Raw genomic sequence first — 13,247 nt, 5'->3', positions numbered from 1 at the left:
TTCCTCCCTTATGATCCTCAATATTATGCCAATTTCACAAAAGTAAAATGCCTTTAGAGAGGCTGTTGTTTGCCCAAGTCCCATGTGCTTTCCACCACAGCCTCAGAGATGAGGAATGAAAGGCGGGAGCTAGGGTACCTGCCACCCTGCCCCCCTCACCCAGCATCTCGCTCAGGCTCCCCTCCCCTCTGCAGAGGAGGATCTGCTGCTACGGTCCTCTTATCACACTGTCTGGACGTCCCAGCTCCAGGAGTGGGAAAGTAGCAATAAGGATTCTAATCTCCGCACTCCAAGAACTACCACACTTAAACCCCCACGAGCTCCGAGAAACGGAATGAGCGACAGTGTCCTTAGTGTGCTTGTACTTGAATCCCTTGTTATGGGACGAATTGTACCTTAAGAATTAACAAGTGCGTGGGAGGCCTTCCCTGGTCAGAGTCTTAAAGGGCCATCATAATATCCATTTCCTGTGTGTTTACTGTATACCAGGCACTGCATTATCTAACCACATTATCTCTATGAGCTAGAACTATATGGTCACTGAGGCTCTCAGAGAATAAAGCAACAAGCCCAGAGTTACAGTGCTAGGTTGTGCAAGGTCTCGCTCAACCTCTGTCCATTACCCCTTCCTGTCTTTGGATGCATGCCTATCAACTCTGGTGGGAGCCAAGTGCATTGTTTTAAGGTAATTCTGAGCATTTGTAAGGTCACCCCTTTCAAATATTTGTGTTCTGTTTGCCTGGTCAATTACAGCTGAGATGCCAGCTTTCCCCATTGACTTAAAGACCTCTCTTCCACCTCACCACGAGAAAACCAATATGATTTACTTCCCCTAAAGTACATTTACCTTGTTCGTAACCTTCTTGCAGGGCATGTGAATGGTCCCTAATATACTATCACTTAAATTAACAAAACTGACTTCCCCATTGGGTGATATGGTAAAGTGTAAAATATATCCCAAAGCCCTGCCTTCAAGGTGCTTATAATGTTGTTGAGAAAGATAGCATATACACACGAATAAACGAAAGCCCCCCATATAACAAAGAAAGTCGACAAATGGCAGATAAAGACAAAAGATAGAGAACTTCACTAGAGGCTACTAAATTCGATATGCATAGAACTGGAGGAGAAACTCCAGCACAGGCAGATACCTGCTATAGCTCAGAAGACCTGAAGCGTCTTCCCCCAGCCTCTGTGGGTGAGCAAGGAAGACTGGCGGCCATAGTTTTGTTCTGCCACCCTTGTCAATTCTCCAGCTGAAAAAGTACCCCCCTGGGACTGAAGCGTGAGGAAATCAGATGCATTGGAAGGAGGGAGGTATGTTAGATTTCAGAGCAGCTCTGGGGATTGTCCATTCCAGTTCTGCCACTGGAACAATCTTTTTTTTTTTTTTAATTAGAGAAGTTGTGAGTTTACAGAGAAATATGCATAAAATACCGATTCCCCACATATCACACACATCACACCACCAACACTGTTCATTGGTGGAACATTTGTTACAATTGATGATAGCACATTTTATAACTGTACTATTCATTAAAGGTTTAACTTTGGGTTCACTGTTCGTGTAGTGTAGTTTCATGGATTGTCTTTTTATTCTGTGACCATATATACCCCCTAACATTTCCCCTTTCAATCATATTCAGATACATATTTCAGTGCAGTTAATTGCCTCACAATGTCGTGTTACCATTACCACCATCCATTACCAAACATTCAAACTATTCCAAACAGGACTTCTATACATTTTAGGTCTTTACTTCCCATTCCCTATCCCCACCCATCCCCTGGTAACCTATATTCTGGATCCTGACTCTACGAGTTTGCTTATTCTAATTTTTTCAAATCAGTGACATCATACAGTATTTGTCCTTTTGTGTCTGGCTTACTTTACCCAGTATGATGTCTTCTAGATTATTCCATGATGTTGCATTATCTTAACTTCACTCCTTTTTACGGCTGAATAATTTTCCCTTATATGTATATACCCACATTTTATTTATCCATTCATCATTTGATGGACACTTGGGTTACTTCCATCTTTTGGCAAATGTGAAAAATGCCGCTGTGAACGTCGATGGGCAAATATCTGTTGAGGTCCCTGCTTTCAATTCCTTTTGGTATAACCTAGTAGTAGGATTGCTGCACCATATGCTAGTTCTATATTTAGCTTTCTGAGGAGACACCAAACTGTCTTCCACAGAGGCTACACCATTTACACTTCCAACAGAATGAATGAGTGTTCCTGTTTCTCAACATCCTCCCCAACACTTGTTATTTCGTTTGTTTGTTTTTAATAGCAGCCATTCTAATGGGTGTGAAATGGTATCTTATTATGATTTAGATTCACATTTCACTAATGGCGAATGATGTTGAGCATCTTTTCATGTGCTTCCTGGCCATTCACAGATCTTCTTTGGAGAGATGTCTGTTCAAGTCTTAGGTTTTGTGACAGTGTGAATCTGTTGTGTACCCCAGAAAAGACAAATTTTTTAATCCTCATTCAACTTTGAGGGTGGGAGCTTTTTGATTGTTTCCATGGAGATGTGACCCACCCAATTGTGGGTGGCAACTTTTGATTTGATGGTTTGCATGGAGATATGTCTCCATCCATTCAAGGTGGGGTTGTTTATTGGAGCCCTGTAAGAGCATTTTGGAAAGAGCTTTAAAGCCACCAGAGCTACCAGAACTGACAGAGGCAACAGAATGGACAGAGTCCCAGGGAAGCTGTTGAAAGAAAGTTAGCACATTTCGCCATGTGCCTTTCCAGCTGAGAGAAACCCTGAACATCATCGGCCTTCTTGAACCAAGGTATTTTTCCCTGGATGCCTTAGATTGGACATTTTAAATGGACTAGCTTTAATTTGAACATCTTCACAGCCTTAGAACTGTAACTTGTAACTTAGTAATGTCTCATTTTTAAAAGCCATTCTCTTTCTGATACACCGCATTTGGACAGCTTACAACTACAACAGGGCTGTTTTTTAATTTGGTTGTTTATATTTTTAAAAACAGTTTTTATTGTTAAAACAGCTGATTTTTGACAAGGCGACAAAAGTCACTCAAGTGGGAAAGAATAGTCTCTTCAACAAGTGATGCTGGGAAAACTGGATCTCCATCTACAAAAGAAAGAAGGAAGACTCCTAGCTCACATATGTACAGAATTCAACTCAAAATGGAACAAGGACCTTAACATAAGAGCTAGAACTATAAAAATCCTAGGAGAATACATAGGGAAGCATCTTCAGGATCTTGTGTTAGCAATGGTTTCTTAGGCTTCACACCCAATGCACAAGCATTAGCAACAAAATATATAGATAAATGGGACCTCATCAAAATAAAAAACTTTTGCTCTTCAAAGGACTTTATCATGGAAGTAAAAAGAGAACCTACACAATGACAGAAAATATTTGGAAACCGCATGTCCAATAAAGGATTATGTATTCTTAAACTTAACAAAAATATAAACAACCAAATTCTCTGACCACAATGGAATGAAGCTAGAAACCAATAATAGAGAAATGAAAAATTCACAAATATGTAAAAACTAAACATTATCTTAATCAATGGTTTAAAGAGGAAATCAAAAGTGAAATTAGGAAATCTTGAGGTGGATGAAAATGAATAGAAAACATACCTAAATTTATCTCTTGTATGCAAGGTTGATTCATCATAAGAAAATCAATTAATGTAATACACCGCATTGAAAGAATGAAGGAAAAAAAACACATGATAATCTCCACTAATGCATAAAAAGCATTTGACAAAATAAAGCACGTTTCTTGATGAAAACACTTAGCGCACTAGGAATAGAAGGAAACTTTCTCAACATGATGAAGGCCATATATGAAAAGCTCATATCTAACATCCTACTTGATGGTGAAAAACAGAAAGCTTTCTAAGACCAGGAACAAGACAAAGATGCCCATTGTTTGTTTTCCTTTCTGCTTCTCAGCCTGACTCATTTCAAGTTTCTTAAAGTAAGTTCATAAAGAACTTAAAGTTGTCTTTAAGTTCACTGAGTCTTTCTTCTGTCAGCTCCAATCTGCTCTTGAAACCGTCCTGGGCATTTTCATTTCAGTTACTGTAGTCTTCAACTCCAGTAGTTCTTTTGGTTCCTTTTTAAAGTTTCTGTCTCTTTACTAATTTTCACAAATTTCACACTCATTGTTTTCTTGATATCCTTTAGTTCCTTCATCTCCTTGAGCATTTTTAAGATCATTTTTTAAAGGCATTTTTCAGTATGTCCACATTCTCATCTTCTTCGTTGGCATTTTCTGTTTCTTTATCCTCTTTCTTTGGGTGAGCCATCATTTCCTCTTTCTTTGTGTGTCTTGCACTGTTTTATTGCACACTGTACATTTTAATATTTTAAAATGTTACCTTGGGGATTTACTCCCTTGGATGTCTGTTTCTTTGTTTGGTAACCAACTAGTGATAAGACAAAGATTTTCTTGAGCTTCAGCCTTCTATCAGGAAAACCTGTCCAAGAAAGATAGGGTTTTCCCTGACTTTCTTGACCTCTGTCTTGTCCCGGGCTTTTGCTTCTTAGCTGTTTTGGAGTTCCCCTGTTTACAGGAATTTGGTCGTCCCTTCTGCTTCCCGGGAGAGATTTCCCTCTCCAAGGTATTAGAAGCTGGCAGGCCTCTGTCCTAGACTGTCTACCTCCATAGCTTTTAATGTTCTTTTTGTTGTCTCATGCTGATTTTACCTGGAGTTTAAATTCTGGAAGGAGGGGCACCCCAGATAGGACCTTCTGAACTCTGTCTTTCCCAGTCAATTCAGGGCCAGAGACCCTCAAAGGGGGTGCAGACTGACTCCAAAGTGCTGGGGAGGGGATCAGAAAGGGTGCCAAAATCTCCTCTAATGGCTCCCCAAAGCTGAGCTTTCCTGCCCTGTGCAGCAAATATAGCCCTTCAGCTAACTGTCCCCCACAGCCCTGAAGAATACTATATCTTTAAATCTCCTCCACCTCCACCCCTGTCCAGGAGAGGTTGAAACAATGGCTGCCCTCAGAGCTGGGACCCAGCAATCTACACTCACTAATCAAAAGCCATGATCAATGATCAGCCATGCCCACCCCTGTTCTTGGGGAAAAGGATTTTATGTCTTTCTGTCACCATTAGGTGGACAGAGACTGGACCCTGCAGCGGTGTGAGACAAGAGTGGGGGACGGGCACCCGTTGCTGCTGCTCAGAGAGAGCAATTTACAGTTCTTTACTGTATCAGTCTCTTCCTCATGCTCTTCCCTGGATGCTATGCTCTTCCTCTGATCTCTGAGGTTTCAAAACAGTTGTTTCAGACTGTCCCAGTTTGTTTAATAGTTGTGTTGGTAGAAGGACTGATTCCTAGAGCTCCTTACTCTGCCATCTTCCCCAGAAGTCAGTTAACAGACATTCGTAAGGTGACTTCATGATCCCTGCCTCTTGGTATTCAAGCCCTTGTGGGATCCTTTCCTCTTCAGTATGAGCAGGACCTGTGACTTCCTTCTAACCAACAGAATACCGTAAAGGTGATGGACTGTACATGATTATGTATACATGATCATGCAATTATACCACCTTACCTAATGCAATAGGTTGTCTTGCTGGCTGTGAGGAAGCAAATGGCTATGTTGGGAACCCAACATGACAAGGAACTGCAGCCAATCTCTTGCAGCTGAGGACAGCTTCTGGTCAACAATCAACAAGAAACAGAAGTCCAAAGTCCTACCTATAGCTTTGAGTGACCGAATTCTGTCAACAACCTGAGTGGGTTTAGAATTGGATCTTATACCAGATGAGTCTCACATGAGACCACAGCCCCAACTGACACTCTGATTTCAGCCTTATGAGACCTTGAGTGGAGAACCCAACTAATCAGTACTTGCGCTCTGACCCACAGAAGCTGTGAGATAATAAACATGTGTTGTTTTAAGCTGCTAAGTTTGTGACAACACTGTTGCATAGAAGATCACTAATACAGCACACAGCCCACTAGTGTTCATAGCTGTCTTCTTCCAGTTTGTCTTGTTGTTGTTCTTTGGTTTTATAGGTGTTCATAGATGGAAACATCCCTGGGATGTAATAGCCCCAAAAGCTTTTGTAGGAGAGGAAGCACTCTCCATTTCATTTTCAAAGTTGAAAGCAACTTTAAAGTTGCTAGGTAGTAGCAGAGTAGTGAACAAAGTTATCTGCCCAGTATGCAATTTCTTTACCCAAATTGCTCCCTGATTTACCTCTTGGGTAAATCTTTTTTCCCATCGGATGGAGTCCAGTGACTGTATTTGGGCTCCTCACCCATATCCAGCAAGAGCAGCATCATCCATGTTGGACCAACCCTCCTGAAATGTGTAGTTCCATTTTATCCTAGCAGTGGCATCTTGACCATTTTGTTCCCACCTCAAGACATCTGTGGTTTCTGCTTTTCAGCCTCTAGAAAGGCAATGCCCCCTGCCCATGTTCAAGTTCCTTTTCAGCAGCCCATTGATTCTATGGGTCTTACTAACCTTTTTATAAGTTTCATTCCATTGTGGCCAGAGAATATACATTGTATGATTTCAATATTTTTAAAATTTTTTGAGATTTGTTTTGTGACCCAACATAGGGTCTATCGTGGAGAATGACCCATGTGCACTTGAGAAGAATATCTATTCTGCTTTTATTAGGTGCAGTGTTCTATATATATCTATTATGTCTAATTGGTTTAGTGTATCATTCAAGTCCCATACCTCCTTTTTGATCTTCTGACTAGATGTTCTATCCGTTACTGAGAGTGTTAAAGTCTCTTACTATTAATCTAGAACCATTTCTCCCTTCAAATCTGTCAGTATTTGCTTCATATATTTGGGGGCTTTGCTGTCAGGTCATATTTATAATTGTTACATTTTCCTGTTGAATTTTCCCCTTTTATCAGTATGTAATGACCATCTTTGTCACTTGTAACTGTTTTTGACAAAGTCGATTTTAATAGTGCAATCAGTATATGACTGAGTGCATTTTTCTTCATGTTTATCCTGTTTGGTGTTCTCTGAACTTCTTGGATGTGCAGATTCATATCTTTGGCTAGGGTTGTGAGACTCTCCTGTCATAATTTCTTTGACTATTCCTTTCTCTTTCTTCTCCCTCTAGAACTTCTTGCTTAAAGCAACCAGTTATTTTGTGGTTGGCAACCCATGGACTCTTACTAGATTGCGGAGGAAAATCTAGCACTCAGATTTCCCAATTTCTAGACTAGTTAGTTCTTTTGGGCTTAGCAAAATCCAGCCAAAGATTGGAGAGAAAAGGCCTTTAAAAATGCTCATCTCACTAAGAAATGCAACTCTTTGTTGAAGCGAATGTAAAGTGTCATTTAAAATACCTGCAAAAGAAACAGTTGAAATCAGAGATACAAGGAACCCAGGAAACTAGAGCAGAAGAATTTGATGCCAAAGAAAGGAAAAGAGAAGGAAAAACAGCCCTTTAAAATAAATTAACGCAGCCTTGTCCTTTTCAAGTGATTAGTATTCCTGCAGATAAAGGATAAAGAGATTTTCAGAACTTAAGCACATAAGCTGTCTGACCAATCCTATTAACTATATAAAAGAGTATGAGTTGACTGCGGATTCTTACAATATTTTCACCAAATGATAGTTTTCATATCTTAAGGAGATAAAATAAGACATAAGCTAGAAAAGTATCATTATTTTAGGTTGAAAAAAAAAAAAGGATCAACCTCTTAACTTAACCATCTCTCAGGGCTGGTTTTCTCTTTAATAGTTATAGAACTGAGCTGAAGAAGATGCTGAGGTCCCTTAGAAATACATGTTTATGAAAAATGAATCAAACTCACTAGTGATTCCAAACATTCAGCCAGAAGAATTTTGTCATATATTTGGGAAAAGGCTGATCCTAGGGAAGTGTTTTTAGCTTCCTGGCTGCTAAAACAAATACCATACAATGGGTTGACTTAACAATAGGAATTATTGGCCTTATAGAGGCTATAAGGCTTCCTTCATCCCAGGGTTGGTATCTTCTGGTTGGCCAGCAATCTTTGAACTTCCTTGGCTTTTCCATCACATGGCTGTGCACATGATGATGCCTTCTTTCGGCTCCACCTTCCATTGACTTCCAGCTTCTGGCTGCTCCCTGTGGCTTCTCTCTCCATCTGATTTTCACTCTACTTACAAAGGACTCCAGTAATCTGGATTAAAGTCTAATCTGATTCAGTCGGGCCACACCTTAACTGAAGTAGTGTCTGGAAGAAATTCTATTTACAATGGGTTCACCAGAATGTGGACCATGACCAAGAACATGTCCAAATGGGGTGGACAATTCAGTCCACCACTAATACTTGGACACCTTCACTAGTATTCTTAGCTAAAATCACACAAAGCAGATTTAGAATTTATTGCTGCTGAAATTTGCAAGAAGCTGTCATTTCTATGGAACCAATCTTACCCAGGTTGGGAGTCTAGGTTGGGAGTTCTGTTGGTTTTAACAGCTTGACTTTGCCTCTCAGTTCTATATTTTTGGTCTAGTCTGTGCCATGACTTGAGATGATCTATGTGATCTAGAACTTCAGTTATAAGTTGGAGGGAAGCAAATGAACCGGCAGCCCAAACCCAATTGAAAACCCAGCAGACTATATTCGTAAATATCAACAAAGATTTTCTAAATTTATATGTAAAGGCAAAAGAACTAGAATAGCCCAAATAATTTTTTTTAAGTAGTACTAAATTTGAGGTCACAAAATACTCATTATCAAGATTTACCACAAATTGGCAGTAAACAAAACAGTGTGGTATTTGGCAAAAAGTTAGACACATAGCTCAATTGAATATAATAGAGAGTCCAGAAACAGAACCACTTAAAAATATTCAACTGATTTTTTACAAAGATGCAAAGGCACTTCAATAGAGAAAGGATAGTCTTTTCAGCAAACAGTGCTACAATAATTGAACACCCATATGCAAAAAAAAAAAAAGTATCACCCTATACCTGATTCTTTACGTAAAACCCTACTCAATATGGATTATATGCCCAAATATAAAATACAAACATATCAAACTTTTTGAAGAAAACAACATAGCATAAAATCTTTTTTACTTTTGAGTTAGGCAAAAGTTCTTAGATCCAACTCAAAAGCATGATCCATGAAGAAGGAAACTGTTAGAGTAGACATTATCAAAATGAAAAACTTGTACTCACTCACCAAAACAAAAAACTTGTATTCATGTAGGCATGGTCAAAAAAATAAAAAGACCAGTTACTCATTGGATAAAAGTATTTGCAAATCATTTTCTAGAATATGTAAAGAACTCTCAAAACTCAGCAATAAGGAAAGATCCAACTTTTTAAATGGGCAAAAATTTGAACACTTTATAAGACATATGGAGGGCAAATAAGTCCATGAAAAGATGTTTGACAGCAAAATCATTAGGGAAATGCAAATTAAAACCACAAATGAAACATCACTACACACTGATTTAGAATGGATAAAACTTACAAAAAAAAAAAAATGACCATACCAAGTGCTGATGAGGACACACAGAGCAGCTGAAACTCACACAACTTGCTGGTGAGAATGTAAAATGTTAGAGCTACTTTGGAAAACAATTTGGCAGTTTCTTACAAAGTTAAGCATAGACACTGTATGACTCAACAATTCCCCATTGAGGTATTTACCCTAGAGAAACTAAGATTTAACATTCACACAAAAACCTGCATGCTAATATATGTAGCAAATTTATTTATAATTACCCCAAACTAGAAACAACCCAAACAGTCTTCAACTGGCAAATGGTTGGTCACTGTGGTAGACTCATACACTGGATACTATTTAACATGAAAAAGGAACCAACCATGGATGAATCTCAAATGCACTAAATAAGTGAAAGAAACTTGATTCAAGAAATTGTATATTGTATGATTATATTTCTAGGAAATTCTGGAAAAGGCAAAAATTATAGGGATAGAGAACAGATTTGTGGTTGCCAGGGGTTAGGGATAGAGATGTGTTTGTTTACAAAGAGGGAGAACAAAAAACTGGGGGGAGTAGCAGAAGTAATCCTGATTGTGGTGGTGATTACATGGTTCTGTGCATTTGTCAAACTCTTGGAACTATAAAGTTTATTATACAATAAGAAAGTATATAAATTAAAAAGTAAAAATTTCAAAAAACTGCCATTACAACACTCTCATTTGGGTTGTTTCCAGACTCTACTTGAAGGTTTACTTGGCAGGTAATTCATTCTTTTCAGAGACCATGATCCTGTTACTGCAGTTTTCCACTCAGTACACTGTGAACGGATTATGGTCACCAAGATATTGATTATCTCAGTCATCAGACAGGCAAGAGTAGTCACCCTGGACTATTCTTTTCCAGGGTGAGCTGTACAAATTCTCTCATTTTCTGCAATAGCCATAAAGTGAAAAGGGATGCACTGATACTGGACAGCTCAAAGATTTTCTTTCATATAGAAACACTATCACCCTTTATGTAATGTCCTCCCTCACTAGTCCTTATTTCCTTCCTCTGAAAAAAATGTATCCCCTCTTATATATGACAGTCCATTGGCTATTTGAAGATCTGATACAAGTTTTCATATCCCCACCACCACCAATTTTTCTCTGAGTATTAAGTCTCCAGCTCCTTGGGCTGTTCCTCACTGGCATCGCATAAAGATTATTTATTACTCCCCTGAACATGCTCTTCATTTTCAATATTCCCTCCCTATGTTTGGAACAGGATCTACGGGAAAAATGTAACTGAAACCAATCCCATAGTTTCTGCCTTGGCATATCCGGTAAGGTTTGCATTATACAATCTTTCCTTGCAGACTGAAATTATTACAGGGTCTCATAATCATGAAGCTCTGTTGTCTAACTATAGCGGCTCTATAGTTTCTCAGTTCTTGGAACACTTTCACATGCAGCATTTTGGGGCAACTCACTAGAAGGTATTCATGGACTTGAAACATTACCGCATAAGTCAACAATAACACCAACACAACTACCAGCACCATATCTCAGCATCTATAAAAAGATCCACATCTATAAAAAGACCCACAGTTGTCACACCATATACTTGGCCTCAGTTCTAGTTTGCTAGCTGCCAGAATGCAATATACCAGAAACAGAATGGCTTTTAAAAGGGGGAATTTAATACGTTACAAGTTTACAGTTCTAAGGCTGAGAAAATGTTCCAATTAAAACAAGTCTATAGAAATGTCCAATTTAAGGCATCCAGGAAAAGATACCTTCGTTCAGGAAGGCTGATGACATTCAGTGTTTCTCTCTCAGCTAAAAAGGCACGTGGCGAACATGGCGGCATCTGCTGGCTTTCTCATGGTTCTCCCAAAGGGACTCTCTCCAAAATGCTTCCTCTTTTAAAGGATTCCAGTAAGCAACTCCACCTTCAATGGGTGGAGACACACCTCCATGGAAATTATCTAATCGAAAGTTACCACCCACAATTGGGTGGGTCACCTCTCCATGGGAACAATCAAAATGCTCCCAGCAATATTGAATGAGGACTAAAGGACATGGCTTCTCTGGGGTCCACCACAGATTCAAAGCAGCACAGCCTCCTCCAGCCCACTGTCATTCTGTGACTAGAGCTCCTTATTGCCCTGACCATTTTCTCTCAAAACTCATGAAGCAAAGTCCTACCATTTTCTAGGAAATAGGAGACCTTTCTTAGGAATCACCTCAGGAAATTTTTCCTCACTTACACTGCATCTCCCCATCTACCTGGTCATATTCCAATTGACAGATATTGCCTTAGCAATATGTGTGTGCAGTTTTAAAGGAAATCAATTTTATCTTCCAGTTTTATGGAACATTAATGACCAAAATCCTTTGGTCTCTGATATCAGATGTAGCAAAGGTAGGCAGGAGAGATTGGGTTAAATTCTGCCAACACCAGTCATCCCCGCAATAGATATCTGAGATACACATTCCTAGTCATAACTCAAATTTGAGCACAAGTGATTTTTCTATTCTATTTTATTAATTCCTGGGCTATGGTAATACAAATAAAACAAAGCCTAATTTCTATAGGCTACAAATAAATTACTAGATAAGTGGGATTTCTGCTAAAGTAATTTAAAGGTAGAATTTTGCTTGAGTAGGCCTATTAAAAATGAAAACAGCATTTCAAGATAGTGGTGGTCTCTCAGGTTCCTTCTTATACAAAGGATAATTGTCATGGCATCCAGCAGGAGTCAGAAACACAGCTGACAGACCATTTTGAGAATTTCCATCTCTTTTTGTACCTGTGTTATTTTGTAGGATGCCTTCCCTAAAGTCCTGGCTCTTTAAGTCAGCATCCAAATATCTTCCCCTTCCTCCCTACATCATCTTCAAGGATGACCTGGCCACTTTATTCTCTCTTCCATCCTTATGGACCCAAAAGATCATCTAATCTTTTGGGGTATTATCCTTATATATGGCCTTCCAAATTTAAAGGGACAGAGCCCTAATGCTTTGGCACTAAGTTTTATGCTTGCTGTTTCTTTTAATTTGTGTTTTTTTTTTTAATTTTTAACATGTATCAAGAGCTCTCACTTCATAAAATATCTTGTACCCCTCCCAATAACCAAATTTTACCTAATGGGGCCCACAGTAGAACAAAGATGTTTTTTGACAATTAGAATGTCTGTTCTTGTTAAGGGGCCATCATACACAGAGGGAAATAGAGTCTTAGTTTTCCTAATTGGAAAATGAGACTCATCGAATTATAGAATTAGAAGACAGCTTAAAGGTCATTTTGTCCAGCATGAATATTTTATAAATGAAAGAAATGGAAGAGGGGCCCTGACTTACCAAAGAGCACACAGCTAATTAATAGCAGAACCAGGATAAGAAATAGATATCTGTCCATTCCAATTCTGCTCCATCTCTACTCTAGGCACAGCAAGAACTTTTTGATCAAGCCAATAAAACATGTCCAACTATTCTAAAAATACTTCCAATCCTTATTTTATCATTTAGATGAAACGGCATGAACTTAAATAAGTAATTTTTCTTGCTAAATGTATGCTTTGTCTTTTGCTACTTTATATAAGATGTGGTAGGAATTCAGTTGTTTCAAGACTCTCAAAATCAATCAGCTATATTAATCAATTTGACACAAAAGTATCACATGCCTATTAAGTGCCAAACAGCGATGATACAAAAGTGGGTGAGATTCTCTTTTTTCCCCCTAAAGAGTTCACCATTAATGAGCCAAAAAAATGTGTGAACAACCAGCCAAATTTCCTTGCAATGAGAAGTTTAAATAAAGGT

The sequence above is a fragment of the Tamandua tetradactyla genome, chromosome 8, assembly GCF_023851605.1.
Source record: "Tamandua tetradactyla isolate mTamTet1 chromosome 8, mTamTet1.pri, whole genome shotgun sequence".
Lineage (NCBI taxonomy): Eukaryota > Metazoa > Chordata > Mammalia > Pilosa > Myrmecophagidae > Tamandua > Tamandua tetradactyla.
This window is presented reverse-complemented; position numbering follows the sequence as displayed.